The 17891-nt window shown below is 41.7% G+C and overlaps 1 long non-coding RNA gene across 1 annotated transcript in view; it reads left to right on the top strand.

Annotated features, from left to right (window-relative positions):
• Positions 1–16173, top strand: part of LOC148151830 (uncharacterized) — a 48996-nt gene extending 32823 nt beyond the window's left edge. Inside the window, exons 2-3 of the long non-coding RNA XR_015759700.1 lie at positions 2872–3338; positions 16085–16173. This is a non-coding gene — a long non-coding RNA (uncharacterized LOC148151830). The remainder of the gene's footprint in view (positions 1–2871; positions 3339–16084) is intronic.
• The last annotated feature ends 1718 nt before the right edge of the window (positions 16174–17891 follow it).

Raw genomic sequence — 17891 nt, 5'->3', positions numbered from 1 at the left:
CAACCCAGAAAATTGAAGCCATCGACTCTTGTTTAATTCACCACAGACTCTGCCTAAGCTGCTATGATTTTCCAACATTTTCTGTTTTTATTTGGAGCTGCAGCATCTGCAGTAATTTTGCTCGCGAGAATTATTACTTTAGCTTCTGAAGGCTTGGAGACGAGCAAGGTCGAACACTTTGTGTTTAACAGCTTCTAATCATCAGCTAAAAGCTTTGCTCGAACTTCGTGGCCTGAAAGATGTGTTTATTAGTTTACCCAATGGGAAGTGCTTCATTAAACCTTGGTTTAAAACATTGTTTTGATCACTGTGGTTTAAATGCCATGGAGACTGCATTGCATTCAGCTGGAGGGCACAATGACACGTTGCAATAACTCTTAGCCATGAGATACTGGAACAACTTACCCAAATCCTCATTGTGACAGATGGAGAATTTGAATTCAGTTTAAAACTCTGGAAATAGACAAAACAGCACGAGTCAGCATTGATTCTAGTTAAATTGGTTCACTGTGGTCCCATCATCCTTTCTTGATCTGGCCTACACGTGACTGCAGTCTGGTCTGGTAAGTCTAGAGCTGCAAATGAAAAATACCAAATGAACTGCAATGGTTGAAGAAGGACCATCACTATCACCTTCTCAGGGCAACGAATATCACCTTTGTCAGCGACACTCCTCATCCAAAGAATGAAGTAGGTTACATTCAACTACTTTAGCTTGGCTCAGAACTTTTCATAAATATAATTATGCTCATCATCATAAGAAAGACTTGCATTTACATAGTGCTTGACAGGCCAGAAGACATCTCAAGTACTTTATAGCCAAATACAATTTTGGAAGTATAGTTGCTTTTGTAAGATAGAAAACAAAAACCATTTTGCAAATTCCCATAAATGACAACGTAATTACTACCAGATAGTTTATTTCTTTGTTAGATGTTGATTTAGGGATAAATTTTGACTTGGATACTGGGACATCTTAAATAATATCGCAGATGCTGGAGAAACAAAGGATGCCTGGCAACACCTGCAAAGAGAGAAACAGTTTATGTTTTGAGTCTGACATGACTCTAATGCAACTTGCATTTTGAAGGAGAGTTACCTTGGAGTTGAAATGTTAATTACCTATACAGATACTGACAGACCTATGGAGGTTTCTCCAGTGTTTACTGTATCTGTTCTAGATGTATCTACCGTGCTGTTCTTTGAAATAGTGCCATGGGATCTTTTACATCCTAGAGAGCAGCTGGGATGCCCCACATTGGACCAAGAAAAATGACCAGAATGATTGCCCAACACCCAACCTGTCCACTCAAGTGCATTGGAAGGTTGATAAAATTTACCTGACAGATTTCCCATGTAGCAACATGCCCTCCTTCCATTGGTCAAATACTGCAGATGATAAGAGGCTGTTAATTGGCTACTTAAGTGGCTCACCTGGGCTCTGGACAGACTGGCCATCTGTCATCTTTTCTTTTTACTGGTAAAATGGCATGAGAAAAGACAATAATTGGCAAGGCACCTGATGCCAGCCTGTACCATTTTGCCCACCTTTCATCTCCCAGCTTGTTCCCAAAGGCTCCATAGAATTCTGAGTAAGGAATTGAGTCAACATCCCAGAACATACTTTGTGCCATGATAGTTCTAACTAGGCCATCATTGTGCATCAACTAAATGGCTAGCTTGAAAGATGACAAATGGCTTTTACATTTATAACTAAAGTAATGATCTCACGTCAGTTGATAGAGCAGAGTGGATGTGGCCAAGTTACTAGTATATATAAAGAAAAAGAGGTTAAACATTCAAACGATCTGGGCTAGCTTAACAGGTGAATTAAGAATGATGTAAAGTGGATAAAAAGCAATTTTAATAGGAAAATGAACTATGTACAGCATAAATTAGAACAGATCAGAATTAGTTTGGTCAGCATTTCTGGGATGATGCCAATACAGTACCAAACACACCTACCTGCAATTTGCCATCATCCAAACCAGTCCTTGTAACTTTATGCAAATTACTGACATGGAGACGTATCTGGGGACTTTGGTACATCACTTTTGAAATGACATAAGCATTTTCTTGTGTTGCTACAAACTCATTTGTGCTTAATAACTGGGATATCAAATACTGGTTAATCTCACCTACTTACTGTTCCTTGAAGAGTTATAGGCAGAACTCATATCAGCTCCATAGGGAGATGTAAATTGGTTTCAAAAAAATTAGCAATATGATGCCTGAATATGGTCATCTCCTGCTTTCCTGCTCAAAAGCCATACGTGGTGCTAGTCAGGAGACAGCCATGATTAAAGTAAACTTCACCTGTTGTTGGGATAAACTGTACAGACCTTCTGGAAATTTCTTTTGTCTGGTACGTGTGTACTTTGACCCTAAAAATATTTAAACTCATGAATGTTTTAGCAGCCTTTCAGTACTAAAATGAAGTGCCAATTTAGACTTTCTGCTCTCAAGTGTGTGGACTGGGATTTGGGCCCACAATTTTCTGGCCACCACCAAGCTGCATCTAGCACCTGATTTCTTCAATTGACTGCAAGGAGAATGAAGCCTGAGGGTCAGAGGTCAAAGACATTATGATGTTGTATGACTGTGTATTTGTGACAGCCCTGGAATTGAAGCCTTGAGACACCATTCTTATGATATCATCCGATGTCATTAAATCAAGTCATCATTATTACATACTTACCATGATTTAAATTATCTCCCATTTCTGCCCTAACACTGAGTGACTTGTCAGTCGCAGTAGATTTCCCACTGTATTTCAAAGGTCCACATTATTCTGCTGTTACTTTATTCCCATTTTATGTTTTCTAATGCCAAAGCTTTGATTTATTTGACGGATTCATTCATTCTCTGCAGCCATGAAGACTCGCAAAGGACGCAAAGGCAGCAAAGGTCCATTATCTTCTCCAGCTTCTACTCTAACATCCGAGGCACCATCACATGAGGAAGAACAGGAGTCTAATTTACCTCATTCCACACCACATGGTGTGCATCCGTATTCTCGACCCTCTGCACAAACATGTACCAATAGAGAATTATCTGAGCCCAGGAATTGGTCTACTGCGAAGCTGAAGGCAGAATTAACAGTTCTAGGAATTCAGATACCTCAAGAGTATAAGAAAGAGCAGCTCTATGTCCTCTTTATGAACTCAAGAAAAGCTTCACAAGATTTTGCACAAGAATCCATGTCAATTGCAAATCAAATCCATTCTCTTGATGCTATCGCTGCCATGGTAGTAACACCAGTTTCAGTCTCCAACAATGCAAATTCAATGCGCCAGCTTCGCCCTAATGTTAATTTGGATTTACCAGCTGAACCTCCTGTAAGTTTACACTGTGTGTCCTTCCTGATTTGATTGTTTTAAGAGCTCCACTCCCTTTTGTAGCTCATTATCCCTCACCCAGCTTTTGATGTTTTTTTTCATTCCCAGACTAGTTCTGAAGCAATTCCACTTTTCCTTTGTGAGACGCTTTCACGCACTGTAATGACTTTTCATAATAATTTTGTCTGAAGGCAATTCCTTTAACTTAGCTACACACAAACATTGTACATGGATGATCAGACACAAATGGTCAGCTTATAAAAGATTATTCATTAACGAGACTGGAAGTCAGTTAATAATCAATTTGGTAATGTAAGCATGATAGAGGTTAATCTTAAATGCCCTATTCTGCTATCAATATTTTATAATTTATCAAGTCAACATATTGCCCATTTGCACTATACTTGTTAAATTTAAATAATTTTTTGTTTTGATTGGATTATGCTCATAATGCCAGTTTCTGATTATACTTCCTCAAAGATATAGGCCCCTCCATCCTTCTACTCCAAACAGTGAGTAAAAGGAAACATATAAAGAATACACATTTTTGTATAATTGGCAAAACGAATCTCATGAATTAACTGATCAGAGCACCATTGTTCTTGGACATTTACAGTTGTCCAGTTCACTCCTCAAAAAATGAATAGAAAGGCAGAGCCAAACTCTTCATCATTGCAGAGAGCAGCCACTGGCCTGGGGATTGTGAAGGTAGAAGCTGGTCCTGGCCAACAGGACTATTATGAAGCCAGTTACTTTCTGTTAGAGGCTGTCCTCATTTTACTGCAGTGCTCAGAATATCCAACGGCTGACATATATATATATGTCGGATAGGAAAGGAAAAAAAGCTGCAAAACTTAGAGTCATAGAGATGTACAGCACGAAGCAAACCCTTCAGTCCAACTCATCCATGCTGACCAGATATCCTAAATTAATCTAATCCCATTTGCCAGGCTTTGGCCCATATCCCTCTAAACCTTCCTATTCATATACCCATCCAGATGCCTTTTAAATGTTGTAATTGTACCCACCAACACCACCTCCTCTGGCAGCTCGTTCCATACATGCAACATCCTCTGCATGAAAATGTTGCCTCTTAGATCCCTTTTAAAATCTTTCCCCTCTCACCTTAAACCTATGCTCTCCAGTTTTGGACTCCCATACACTGGGGAAAAGTCCTTGCCTATTTATCCTATACAAGCCCCTCATGATTTTCTAAACCTCTATCAGGCCACCCCTTAGCCTCCGACACTCCGGGGAAAACAGCCCCAGCCTGTTCAGCCTCTCTCTATAGCTCAAACCCTTCTACTCTGGCAACATCCTTGTAAATCCTTGCTGAACCCTTTCAAGTTCCTAAAGCAAGGAGACCAGAATTGAACACAGTATTCCAAAAATAATCTAACCAATGTCCTGCACAGCCACAACATGACATCCCAACTGCTATAGGCAATGCACTGACCAATAAAGGCAGGTGTACCAAATGCCTCTTTACCATCCTGTCTACCTGCAACTCCACTTCCAAGGAAATATGAATTTGCATTCCAAGATCCATTTGTACAGCACACTCTCCAGGGTATTACCATTAAATGTTCAAGTTCTGCACTGATTTGCCCTACCAAAATGTAACCTCAAGTTTATCTAGATTAAACTCAAACTGCCACTCCTTGGTCCATAGGCGCATCTGATCAAGTTCTCCTTGTACTTTGAGCCAACCTTCCTCGTTGTGCACTGCACCCCATCAATTTTGGTGTAATCTGCAAACTTACTAACCATACCTCCTGTATTCACATGCAAATCATTTCTATAAATAACAAAAAGCAGTTGGACCCACCACCAATCCCTGTATCACATTGCTGATCATCAGCGTCCAGTCTGAAAATCAATCCTCCACTACCACCCTCTGTCTCCTACCTTTGAGCCAGTTCTGAATCCATGTGACAGAGATTTCTAATGGCTTTTCACATGTAATTTTCATTCAAAAAATGTCAATGTCTTATACATTCATTGATGCCACATAAGCCAAATATTAAATTGAGTGAGGTAATAAGTAGGATCAATGAAATTACTATCAAAAGTGTTTTTTGAACAATTTGATTGACTGGTTTTGAGGCTCCTGATTGGAACTATTGAAAATAAATGTGAATCATTTGATATGATTAGTTACATTTGTCATGCTTGCTGCTGCATATGTTTTTTTATCTCCAACTGCTGCCGTGACATTGACCACCTCAACCTGTTCACTCCCTCGCCCAGTCCAACCTCTCACCTTCATGAAGTGCAGCCCTCTACTCCAACCCCAACCTCGCCATTAAACCAGCGGATGGAGGAGGGGTGCAGGGGTGGCAGTGGTAGTTTGGTACACTGACCTCTACACAGCTGAAGCCAGGCGCCAACTTACGGACATCTCCTCCTACTGCCCCCTCAACCATGACCTCACCTTTCATCACCAAACCATCATCTCCCAGTGCGTCCACAACCTCATCACCTCAGGGGATCTCCGACCCACACCCTCCAACCTCAAAGTCCCAGAACCCCGCACCGCCCGGTTCTACCTCTTACCCCATATCCACAAACCGGACTGCACCGGTCGACCTATCATCTCCACCTGCACTTGCCCCACCGAATTTATTTTCTTATATCTGGACACCCCTTTGTCCTGGACACCCACACACATTTAGGACACTACCCATGTCCTCTGCTTCCCTGGCCTCCAAGGCCTCATCTTTACAAAGGACATTTAGTCCCTGTACACATCCATCCACCATAGCAAAGAATTCTAGGCCCTCAGTTTCTTCCTTTCCAGCCGATCAACCACTACCCCTCCACCGACACACTCAATTGATTTGCCGAACTGGTCCTCATCCTCAACAATTTCTCCCTTGAATCCTCCTACTTTGTTCAGACCAAAAGGGGAGCCATGGGCACCCGCATGGGGCCCAGCTATGCCTGCCTTTTGTAGGATATGTGGAACAGTCCATCTTCTGCAGTTATACCAGCACCATTCCCCACCATTTCCTCCATTACATTGATGACTGTATCGACACCACCTTCTGCTCGCATGAGGAGGTTAAACAGTTCATCAACTTCACTAACACCTTCCACCCTGACCTTAAGCTCACCTGGACCACCTCAGACACCTCACTCCCCTTGCTGGACCTCTCAGTCTCCACCTCCAACAACTGACTCAACATGGGCATCTATTTCAAACCCACCGACTCCTACAGCTACCTGGACTACACCTCCTCCCACCCCCTCCTCCTGTAAAAACACTATCCCTTATCCCAATTCCTCTGCGTCCGCCATATCTATTCCTAGGAGGAGCAATTTACTACAGTACATCCCAGATGGCCTCCTTTTTCCAAGGACCTCAATATCCCCTTACACATGATCAACAATGCCCTCTAGCATATCTCCTCCACTTCCCGCACCTCCATACTCGAACCCACCCCTCCAACCACAACAAGGATAGAAGCTCTCTGGACCTTACCTTCCACTCCACCAATCTCCAAATACAATGCATCATCCTCCACCATCTCTGCCACATACAGTCAGACCCCATCACCAGAGACATATTTCCCTTCCCACCCCTATCTACATTCTGCAGAGATCATTCCCTCCATGACTCCCTCATTAGGTCCACACCCTCCCAACCAACCCACCATCCACACCCAGCACCTTCCCTGCTGCCGCAAGAGGTGCGAAACCTGCGCACACACCTCCCCACTCACCTCTGCCCAAGGATCTTTTCACTTCTAGCAGAGACTTTCCTGCACATCCAAACACCTCATCTACTATGGCTGTTGACCTTGATGTGATAGTCTCTACATTGGGGAGACAGGACGCCATCTTGCGGAATGTTTCAGGGAACATCTCTGGGACACACGCACCAAACAATCCCACCACCTTCAGGCCGAACACTTCAACTCTCCCTCCCACTCCGCCAAAGACATGGAAGTCCTGGGCCTCCTCCACCGCCAAATCCAAGCCACCCGACGATTGGAGAAAGAACACCTCATCTTTCGCCTTGAGACCCCACATGGCATCAATATTGATTTCACCAGTTTCCTCATCTCCCCTCACCCCACCTCATCCCATACCCAACCCTCCAACTCAGCACTGCCCTCTTGAACTGTTCTACCTATCCATCTTCCTTTCCACCTTCCCCTCCAACCTATCACTATCACCCCCTAACTGCATCTACCTATCGCCTTCCTAGCTAACTTCCCCCACCCACATATTTATCTCTCAGCATCCCATCCAACATTCTTGATGAACGGCTTAAGCACAAAACGTCAATTCCCCTGCTCCTCGGATGTTGCCTAACCAGCTGTGCTTTTCCAATGCCACACTTGTCAACTCTGATCTCCAGCATCTGCAGGTCTCATTTTCACCTAGCGTTTTTTTATTTGCCTAGATCAATGTTTTGTTTTTATCATTGAAGTATTGGAAGCAATCTTTATGACAACTAGCTTACAGAGTTTGCTAAATGTTTGCAATGGTTTGCTCGATATGACGTCTTATTATCACTGATCATATTAAAATTATAAAGGTCCTTTAAATGTTGGCGTTAGAAGAGCTTCATTCTTCTCTGAGCCATTTCCTCTCTGCTTCCCCCCACCCCCAGTGGAATTCTTAGCCATACCTTTGTTAAGTCAGAGCCAACTTATTTTGGTTAGCTGCAAAGCTTCTATCCTCTATAAAAATTGAAATCATCCAATGCTTTGGGCTCATGTCTGACCTCATTCTAAGTTCCTATCACCTCCCATCAGCTCAATGTTTCCTGACCTACTTTGAAATCTGATCGATCATTGTTTCTTATGCTCAAATTGCTCCATTTCAAAATCTCTCTGTAAAGTGTAATTGTCTCCAGCCTTGCCATCATTTAACCTGCAATTCTTTATAATCTTAACCATTAGTACATCCCTGACTGTTTCACTGGTTGCTTTACCTTCAGCCATCCATTCCCTAACCATTCCCACAAAAGGTCAGTATCTCTTTGCGTCATTCATGGTTTTTAAGCTCCTTAACTTATCGACCAAGTTCTTTCTTTCACTCATCATCACTCCTCGTCTGATTTTTCTCCTATGAAGCTTCGTAGGATTTTTTAAATATAATTAAATGTGCTACATAAATGTGCATAAATCTTCAAAAGGAGAGAGTGCAAAGATGAGCAACAGAGTCTTCCCAAGTATAAGGCGCTGATTTATAGAGGACAGGTCGAGACTTAGGCTCCTTTGTCTCGAAGATAAAAGCTTAAGAAGCGAGATCGGAATTTTAGTAAGTGAATCCACAATATTACCTTAAGTTCCAACAAGCCAGCTGAAAAAGTCAAATTGTGAGCAGAATATTTAAAACAAATCAAAAACTAAAGAAAAACAAAATAGAAACAAAAAAAAAGTAGGAGAAACTTAGGTTCATGGTAAGAAGTTCCATAGGCTGGCAGAAAACAGGGGAAATGCATAAATGGCTCTTTTTGAAATTGGCGTGATGTGACTACTGGGCTTGTATAGGGGGCTGGATCTTAAATAATTGAATACAAATGATGAAAAATTGATGCAAGGGTAACAAAGCAATTGTGGGTACGTTGGAAAATGTCAAAAAAGAGTTAGGAAAATATGTTGCAAGGATGACATAAAAAGAATGCAGACTGATACAGACAGATTATGTGAGTGAGGAACTGTCTATTAAATGGAGCACAATGTGGAAAAATGTTGAGCTGTTGACTATGGCAAGAAGACCTTTTTTAAAAAGTAGATTATTATTTAAACAGAGAATAACGGCAGAACTCCAAGGTGTAAATGAATCATGATGTTCGACTGCACAAGTCACAAAACATTAGTCACAAAAGTAAGCAATTACTGCAAGTGATTAAGACTAATGGAATGGTAACCTTTATTATGAGCAGTAAAGCATGGATCTTATGATTCAGTTATACAAGTCAATGTCGAGACACCTTGAATTCTGTGTGGTGGTCTCATTTGGAGTCATAGCGTCAGAGTTGTAGAACATGGAAATAGACCCTTCAGTCCAGCTTCTCCATGCCAAGCAGATATCCGATCCTAATCTTGTCTTATTTGCCAGCATTTGGCTCATGCCTCTAAACCCTTCCTATTCGTAGAGTCATAGAATCATGGAGATGTACAGCATGGAAACAGACCCTTTGGTCCAACCCATCCATGCTGACCAGATATTCCAACCCAATCTAGTCCTACCTGCCAGCACCCAGCCCATATCCCTCCAAACCCTTCTTATTCATATACCCATCCAAATGCCTCTTAAATGTTGCAATTGTACCAGCCTCTACCACATCCTCTGGCAGCTCATTCCATACACGTACCACCCTCTGCGTGAAAAAAATTGCCCCTTAGGTCTCTTTTATATCTTTCCCCTCTCACCCTAAACCTATGCCCTCTAGTTCTGGACTCCACGACCCCAGGGAAAAGACTGTCTATTTATCCTATCCATGCCCCTCATAATTTTGTAAACCTCTATAAGGTCACTCCTCAGCCTCTCACGCTCCAGGGAAAACAGCCCCAGCCTGTTCAGCCTCTCCCTGTAGCTCAGATCCTCCAACCCTGGCAACATCCTTGTAAATCTTTTCTAAACCCTTTCAAGTTTCACAACATCTTTCCGATAAGAAGGAGACCAGAATTGCATGCAATATTCCAACAGTAGCCTAACTAATGTCCTGTACAGCCGCAACATGACCTCCCAACTCCTGTACTCAATACTCTGACCAATAAAGGAAAGCATACCAAACTCCTTCTTCACTATCTTATCTACCTGCGACTCCACTTTCAAGGAGCTATGAACCTGCACTCCACGGTCTCTTTGTTCAGCAACACTCCCTAGGACCTTACCATTAAGTGTATAAGTCCTGCATTTTGCATTCCCAAAATGCAGCACCTCACATTTATCTGAATTAAACTCCATCTGCCACTTCTCAGCCCATTGGCCCTTCTGGTCCAGATCCTGTTGTAATCGGAGGTAACCCTCTTCGCTGTCCACTACACCTCCAATTTTGGTGTCATCTGCAAACTTACAAACTGTACCTCTTATCCTCGTATCCAAATCATTTATGTAAATGACAAATGTAGAGGGCCCAGCACCGATCCTTGTGGCACTCCACTGGTCACAGGCCTCCAGTTTGAAAAATAATCCTCCACCACCACCCTCTGTCTTCTACCATTGAGCCAGTTCTGTATCCAAATGGCTCGTTCTCCCTGTATTCCATGAGATTGCTTGCTAATCAGTCTCCCATATGGAACCTTGTTGAAGGCCTTACTGAAGTCCATATAGATCACATCTACTGCTCTGCCCTCAATCTTCTTTGTTACTTCTTCAAAAAACTCAACCATGTTTGTGAGACATAAATACCCACACACAAAGCCATGTTGACTGTCCCTAATCAGTCCTTGGCTTTCCAAATACATGTACATCCTGTCCCTCAGGATTCCCTCCAATAAGTTGCCCACCACCGAGGTCAGGCTCACTGGTCTATATTTCCCTGGCTTGTCTTTACTGCCCTTCTTAAACAGTGGCACCACGTTTGCCAACCTCCAGTCTTCCGGCACCTCACCTGTGACTATCAATGATACAAATATCTCAGCAAGAGGCCCAGCAATCACTTCTCTAGCTTCTCACAGAGTTCTCGGGTACATCTGATCAGGTCCTGGGGATTTATCCACCTTTATGTGTTTCAAGGCATCCAGCATTTCCTCCTCTGTAATCTGGACATTTTGCAAGATGTCACCATCTATTTCCCTACAGTCTGTATCTTCCATATTCTTTTCCACAGTAAATACTGATGCAAAATATTCATTTAGTATCTCCCCCATTTTCTGTGGCTCCACACAAAGGCCGCCTTGCTGACCTTTGAGGGGCCCTATTCTCTCCCTAATTACCCTTTTGTACTTAATATATTTGTAAAAACCCTTTGGATTCTCCTTTATTCTATTTGCCAAAGCTATCTCATGTCCCCTTTTTGCCCTCCTGATTTCCCTCTTAAGTATACTCCTACTTTCTTTATACTCTTCTAAGGATTCACTCGATCTATCCTGTCTATACCTGACATATGCTTCCTTCTTTTTCTTAACCAAACCCTCAATTTCTTTAGTCATCCAGCATTCCCTATACCTACCAGCCTTCCCTTTCACCCTGAGAGGAATATATTTTCTCTGGATTCTTGTTATCTCATTTCTGAAGGCTTCCCATTTTCCAACCATCCCTTTACTGCGAACATTTGCCTCCAATCAGCTTTCGAAAGTTCTTACCTAATCCCGTCAAAATTGGTCTTTCTCCAATTTAGGACTTCAACTTTTAGATCTGGTCTATCCTTTTCCATCACTATTTTAAAACTAATAGAATTATGGTCGCTGGCCCCAAAGTGCTCCCCCACTGACACCTCAGTCACCTGCCCTGCCTTATTTCCCAAGCGTAGGTCAAGTTTTGCACCTTCTCTAGTAGGTACATCCGCATACTGAATCAGAAAATTGTCTTGTACACACTTAAGAAATTCCTCTCCATCTAAACCTTTAACACTATGGCAGTCCCAGTCGATGTTTGGAAAGTTAAAATCCCCTACCATAACTACCCTATTATTCTTACAGATAGCTGAGATCTCCTTACAAGTTTGTTTCTCAATTTCCCTCTGACTATTGGGGGCTCTATAATACAATCCCAATAAGGTATATATCTATCAGATGCCTTTTAAATGTTGTAATTGCGCCAGCCTCCACCAATTCCTCTGGTAGCTCATTCCATACACGCACCACCCTCTGTGTGAAATTGTTGCCCTTTAAGTCCCTTTTATATCTTTCCCCTCTCACCTTAAACCTTTGCTGTCTAGATTTGGACTCCACCAACCTAGGTGAGAAAGACCTTGACTATGTACCCTATCCATGCCCCTCATGACTTTTAAGGTTAACCCTCAGCCTCCAACACTGAGGAAATTGGCGCCAGCCAATTTAGCATCTCCCGATAGCTTAAACCCTCCATGACCTTGTGAATCTTTTCTGCACCATATAACAACATTCTTCCTATAGCAGCGAGACCAGAATTGAATCCAGTATTGCAAAAGTGGCCAAACCTCTGTCCTGTATAGCTGCAATATGACCTCCCAACTCTTAACATGCAATGGAGGTGCAGACCTTGAGCGGGTCCAGCATGCGGAGGAGAACGAGCCCTTACTTACTTTCCTGGGGCAATCACAGGACCTGGCATCGGAATCAGCAGCTGGTACATCAGTGGAGGCAATGATAACGAAGTCAGCCCATCATCGAAAGCTGGCGCCTGAGGATCAGCAACGTTTTCATTGGCTGGGTCTGGTGCTGGTGGAAGGGCATCACAGCGGCAAGGTGGGCCCCAAGAGTAAGAGATGCAACTCTGAAGTTGGTTGGTTGTGACACAGGAAGAATACCAGCCCAGCAGCAAAAAATAGCATCTGAGGATTGGCAACTTCGACATTGGTTGGGTCTGGTGTAGACCGATAAAGTGGGGTGGAGTAGGGATGACGGCACAGGTATCATTGGTGTTGATAAGGAGTAGAGGCCTCTCTAAGCAATTGATATCCTTCTTTTTCTTACCTCTCCACACTCTTTAATTAATCAAAATTGCATCAACTCGTGGCAACAAATGAAAGATTTTCAGTGTATTTTATTGTATTCATACAGTAAAGTACAAGCAACCATAAAAAGCATTCATCCTCCCCATAGAGGTGGCATTGACCCAGGTGGCAATGTCCGACCAGGCTGCCAGGGTGTGGTGGCAAGGCACCCTTCGCCTGGCCTCTGGGAAGAGAACAGCGTTTACCCCATGACCAGGACCTCCAGTTTCCTGTCAGAGAAGTGTGGTACCGTTTTGCTGTTCCCACACATCTTCATGAAATGTTCTTGAGTGAACAGAGGCTGCTTTGGAATGCCAATGTTCATCCAGGTGCACAGTGGCTTCTTAAAGATGGTGCAGGGGGTATTTGACAACTGGTAGTTACTCACTGTGTAATGAGTTATTCTGTTGTGAGGGATGCCATTGGGATGTGGTAGGTAGTTAATGTAGTGAGTTTGGTAAGACAAGGCAAGAGAACTTGTCAGTCCTTCATGGTGAAAATCTCTCCAGAAAACCTGATGTGATTTGGACTCAGCCAAAAAAAACCATAAGATTCAGCCCCTCATGTCTGTTTTCATAAAAGAGGGCAGCAGAGCCAATACTATAGTTAAGGCGGAGGAGTGTAACACATTGGAGGGGATAAACACGATGAGGGAAGAAATATTAAGCTGTCTTCAATCTTACAAGTGGATGTTTTGCCTGGAGGAAGCTTTGACTATCATTTTCCAATCCCCTTTAGCTTCTGGAGTAGTGCCAGAGATCTGGAGCAAGGCTAACATTGTCACATTGTTTATGGGAGGAAAAGATGCCCAAGTAATTAACTAATGTCAGTCGTATGGGCTAAGTAGGGGAAACAAAATCTGAAAGACAGCATTAGTTGTCATTTAGCAAGGTGCAGATGAACGACGATTAACCACAGTCCGTATGCATTAGATAAAGGAAGATTTTGTGTAACAAATACTATGTTTTGAAGAGGTCATATGAAAGGTGGATGACAGTGGCGTGCTTGACGTAGATTTGAGTTCATTAAGGAAATCTGACAGGGATTTGTAAAAGGCAATGTACGCTTAACTAAAATAATTGAATATTTTGATGAAGTGACAGATGGTTGATGAAGGGAATACAGTGGATGTTATCTGCATGTATTTTTAAAAAAGCAATTGACGAAGTAACTCCTGAAAAACTCATTAGCAAAGCATGAGGATTGTAAAATTGGAAGATCAGAGTCAGGTTAGAAAGAATTTTAACTTGAAGATAGAAAGTAACAAGTCATGGTCAAGTGCTAGTTTTCTAACTGGAAGATATGTCTAAGACTCAGTGAATAATGAAATTTTGTTTTTCTTTGCTTAAATTGCAGGCCATAAGCTATGATTTACTTTGGCTATCTTCTCTCAATGAGCTGTAAACAGTACAAACCATACTAAAACTGCAACTAACATTCTCAGCAAATACCCAGAAAAATTCAAGTCAGAAAACATCTCAAACCTCCATGATGATTATCATGCTTTGGATATTCCCATATAGGCATTTATATGAGTGTGCAATATTTAAAATTTCTACTTCTTATCCAATGCAGGCGTGTGCAGGAACAGAGAGACGTTATGGTTCATGCGCGTAGATCTTTGCAAGTTTACCAAAGGCTTTTAAACTATTATCTCTCACTTCCACAACAGACATATCTCCCAGGAATGCCTTTATTGCAAAGATTGCAAACCCTATGTCTCCTGTTCTTGCTGTCTTTGGTCTTACCATTCAAATGTTAACCTTGTAAGTCAACACAACTCCAATCTTGAAACTGTAATTGATTCCAAGCTTGTTTCAATAGCACTTGGTTTAAACAGCTTTTGCCAATTTGTCAAATAGTATCCATTTTTGACAGTTATAACAATTTCCAAAAACTAAAAAACTTATATGTTAAAGCAATTGAAGCATGATGTAGTTATTTACAACATGGTTCTAAAGTGTGCAAGAATGGAGGGACCTTGTATTTCATCTGCGTAGGTCTTTGAAAGTGGCAAGACACTTGACAAAATATTTAGGAAACCATATGGAGTCTTGAGCTTCCTAGGTAGAGGCATTACATACCAAAATAGGGAGGTTATGCCGAACATTTATAGAGCTCTGGTTAGGCCATTGTCATGGTATTGCTTACAGTTCTGTTCACCATATTTTAGTTAAAAATCACACAACACCAGGTTATAGTCTAACAGGTTTAATTGGAAATAAAGAGAGAGAGAGAGAGAGACAGACAGACAGAATGTACAACAGTTGGGCAGATGTTCCCAATAGCTGATCAAACAAGGACTTTGGGATGCAGGTTTAAGGTTTTGGGAAAGATGAGAGCTGGATAAGTTTGGGTTGTTTTATTTGGAAAGGAGAAAAGGTTGAGGGGGACCTGAAAGGGGTGCATAGGATTAAGCAGGGCATGGATAGAGTGAATAGAAAGCAGCTTTTCTCCATAGTCAAAGGGTCAATAACAAGGGGACATAATTCTAAAGTGAAGGGAAGAGCTTTGGAGGAGATTTGTGGAAAATCCTTTTCATGCAGAGGTTAAAGGGCATCTGGAATGCATAGCCTGGTAGTGTAATTGAGGTGGGAAACCTCACTTTTAAAAAGTACTTGGATGAACACTTGAACTGTTGTGACACTTAAGGCTATGGGCTACTGCAGGAAGGTAGGAGTGTAGGCAGTAGTTTTGACAGTATATTCAAAACAGTGTATATTCTGTGATTGTATGAAAGAGCTGCAAGGATAAGGTGAGGAAGAACCTGTTTTACACAGTTAGAGGGAAACTTCTGGAACAAAATATCTACAAGGGTGAATGAAGCTGAGACAATTATTGATTCTAACTCAATCAGTTATACAAATGTTATACAAATGTTAAAGCAGATCAGAAGACAAGAATTCTGAGATGAATCAGTCATTTCCTGAGTCAGGAAAACCTGTTTACAGATATAAGTCCGGAGTGCGATGGAAAAGTCTCCATCTGCCTGACGGTACTACTTTAACACTCAAGAAGCTTCCACACTTCCTGCATTACAGTTGTGAACGTACATCAAACGTTTTTCTACCTGCGAGACTCAAGCCTGCATTGTTTAGAAAGACATTAGAGAATGATTATTTACTGCATTTCTTTTCTGTTGTAGGTAGAACTGATAAGGCAAAACAACACTGCTCCTTTCTCGGACCTTCAAAGATAAGCAGGCCAGCTTGTATCTGGAGATCTCCGGTGGGAAAGATTTTTACAAGTCCATTAAAAGAAATTTTAATACAACATGCAAACTAGCCCCCCTTTGTTTTTCAGCCAAATTCAGGGTTGAGCTGTTGTTTGAATGGGAGTTAAAATGTGTAGTCTGAGCAGCATAATTAAAAATATGAAGTCTTCACAGTATTAAAGAATGTGAGAAGACTAGTTCCAGTTCACCAAAATGAAACACACAGAGTCATACAGCACGGAAACAGACCCTTCGGTCTAACCAGTCCATGCTAGACATAATCCTAAACTAAACTAGTCCCACTTGCCTACTCTTAGCCCATATCCCTCCAAACCTTTCCTATTCATGTGTCTATCTGAATGTCTTTTAAATGTTGTAATTGTACCCACATCCACAACTCTCTCAGGAAGGTTATTGTGCTCCTATAGAGCTAGAGATGAAAATCCTTTATGGTCCTAGTCCCCATCTTCATCACTGTCAAATTTCCTCTCTCCAGGCTGGTGTTCAATGTCAGTAATGTATAGTTCATTTTGTACTCAACCACAGGATCAACCATTAAAACTGGAACTTAGAAGGAAGATAAATTTTCCTTTATTGTGTTCTAATGTACTTTAACCACAACTATTGTAAAGCACATTCTGTTTAGTTCACAAATAAGCAACTATGTTTTTATTAATTATCTTCAACAGTTTTCTTAGCACCACCCCTCCAGCCCCAACCTCATCTTCAACAACAAAGAAAGCAGCTGATGGGAACTCTTAGCGGCTAAGATTAAAATCATTGGGCTGAATTCTGCTGCTAGCATATTAGATCATGACATTGGGATGAGTTCTGGGAATTTTGGGAAAATGGAATAACAGAATGTTGGACACAGGATTCCCAGAGGCCACCAATTAAAAATTCAGGAATCACATTCAATCACAGATAGTGGAAATTAACTTGACCAATGGAGATGGTCACTGTGAATTTTCACATTGTGAGCATTGCCTTGCCAGTAGCAGGAAAGGAAGTGATGTACTGGAAGCATTTTCAGTGGGAGACTCCCACTGAAGTGGACAAACATTAGTGAAGATATTGGTCACTGCTTGAGGATGGGCACCCTTTGTGAATTTTTACTGGAAATTAAGTGCAGACTCTTAATTGAGTCTAGCTCAGAGCTTCTACTGTTAAGTCAACTCCATTCATTGTGTGTCTCCTAACACAATAAGAGAAGTGATAAGTTGGGATAAAATTGCCAGCTATTTTTACAAGTGTGGATTAATTAAGGAAAGCAAAAGAAAATAGAACATGAAAAGGACAGACAAGTTGGTGGAGTGGGCAAATAGCTGACAGATGGGGTTTAATTCAGAGAAGTGTGTATTGACACAAACAAATTGCTGGAGAAATTGTGGAGAGAAAGCATGGCTAGCATTTTGGGTCTAGTGGCCCATCTTTAGAACTTTGCTTTCTTTCTGCAGATGCTATAAACCCACCTGTGTTTTTCCAGCAGTATCTATTTGTGTTTGATTTCCAACATCTGCAGTGCTTTGGTTTATTTGAAGTGTGAGGTGACATATTTTGGTAGGAAGAACATTCAAAGACAATATAAAATAGGGGCTGCATGAACAGAGGCACTTGGGTGTACATGTGCATGGAACTCTGAAGGTGACATGACAGGTTGAGAGAGCAAATGATGAAGCGTAAAATATCTTGGGCTTTATTAATAGAAGCATTAAGTATAAGACTCGTGAGGTGATGT

Source organism: Chiloscyllium plagiosum, unplaced genomic scaffold (genome assembly GCF_037043375.1).
Source record: "Chiloscyllium plagiosum isolate Xiang-an unplaced genomic scaffold, Cpla_swu_hap1 HiC_scaffold_2, whole genome shotgun sequence".
Taxonomy (NCBI): domain Eukaryota; kingdom Metazoa; phylum Chordata; class Chondrichthyes; order Orectolobiformes; family Hemiscylliidae; genus Chiloscyllium; species Chiloscyllium plagiosum.
The sequence above is the reverse complement of the archived record's forward strand: the minus strand, read 5'-3'. Positions and strand labels throughout refer to the sequence as shown.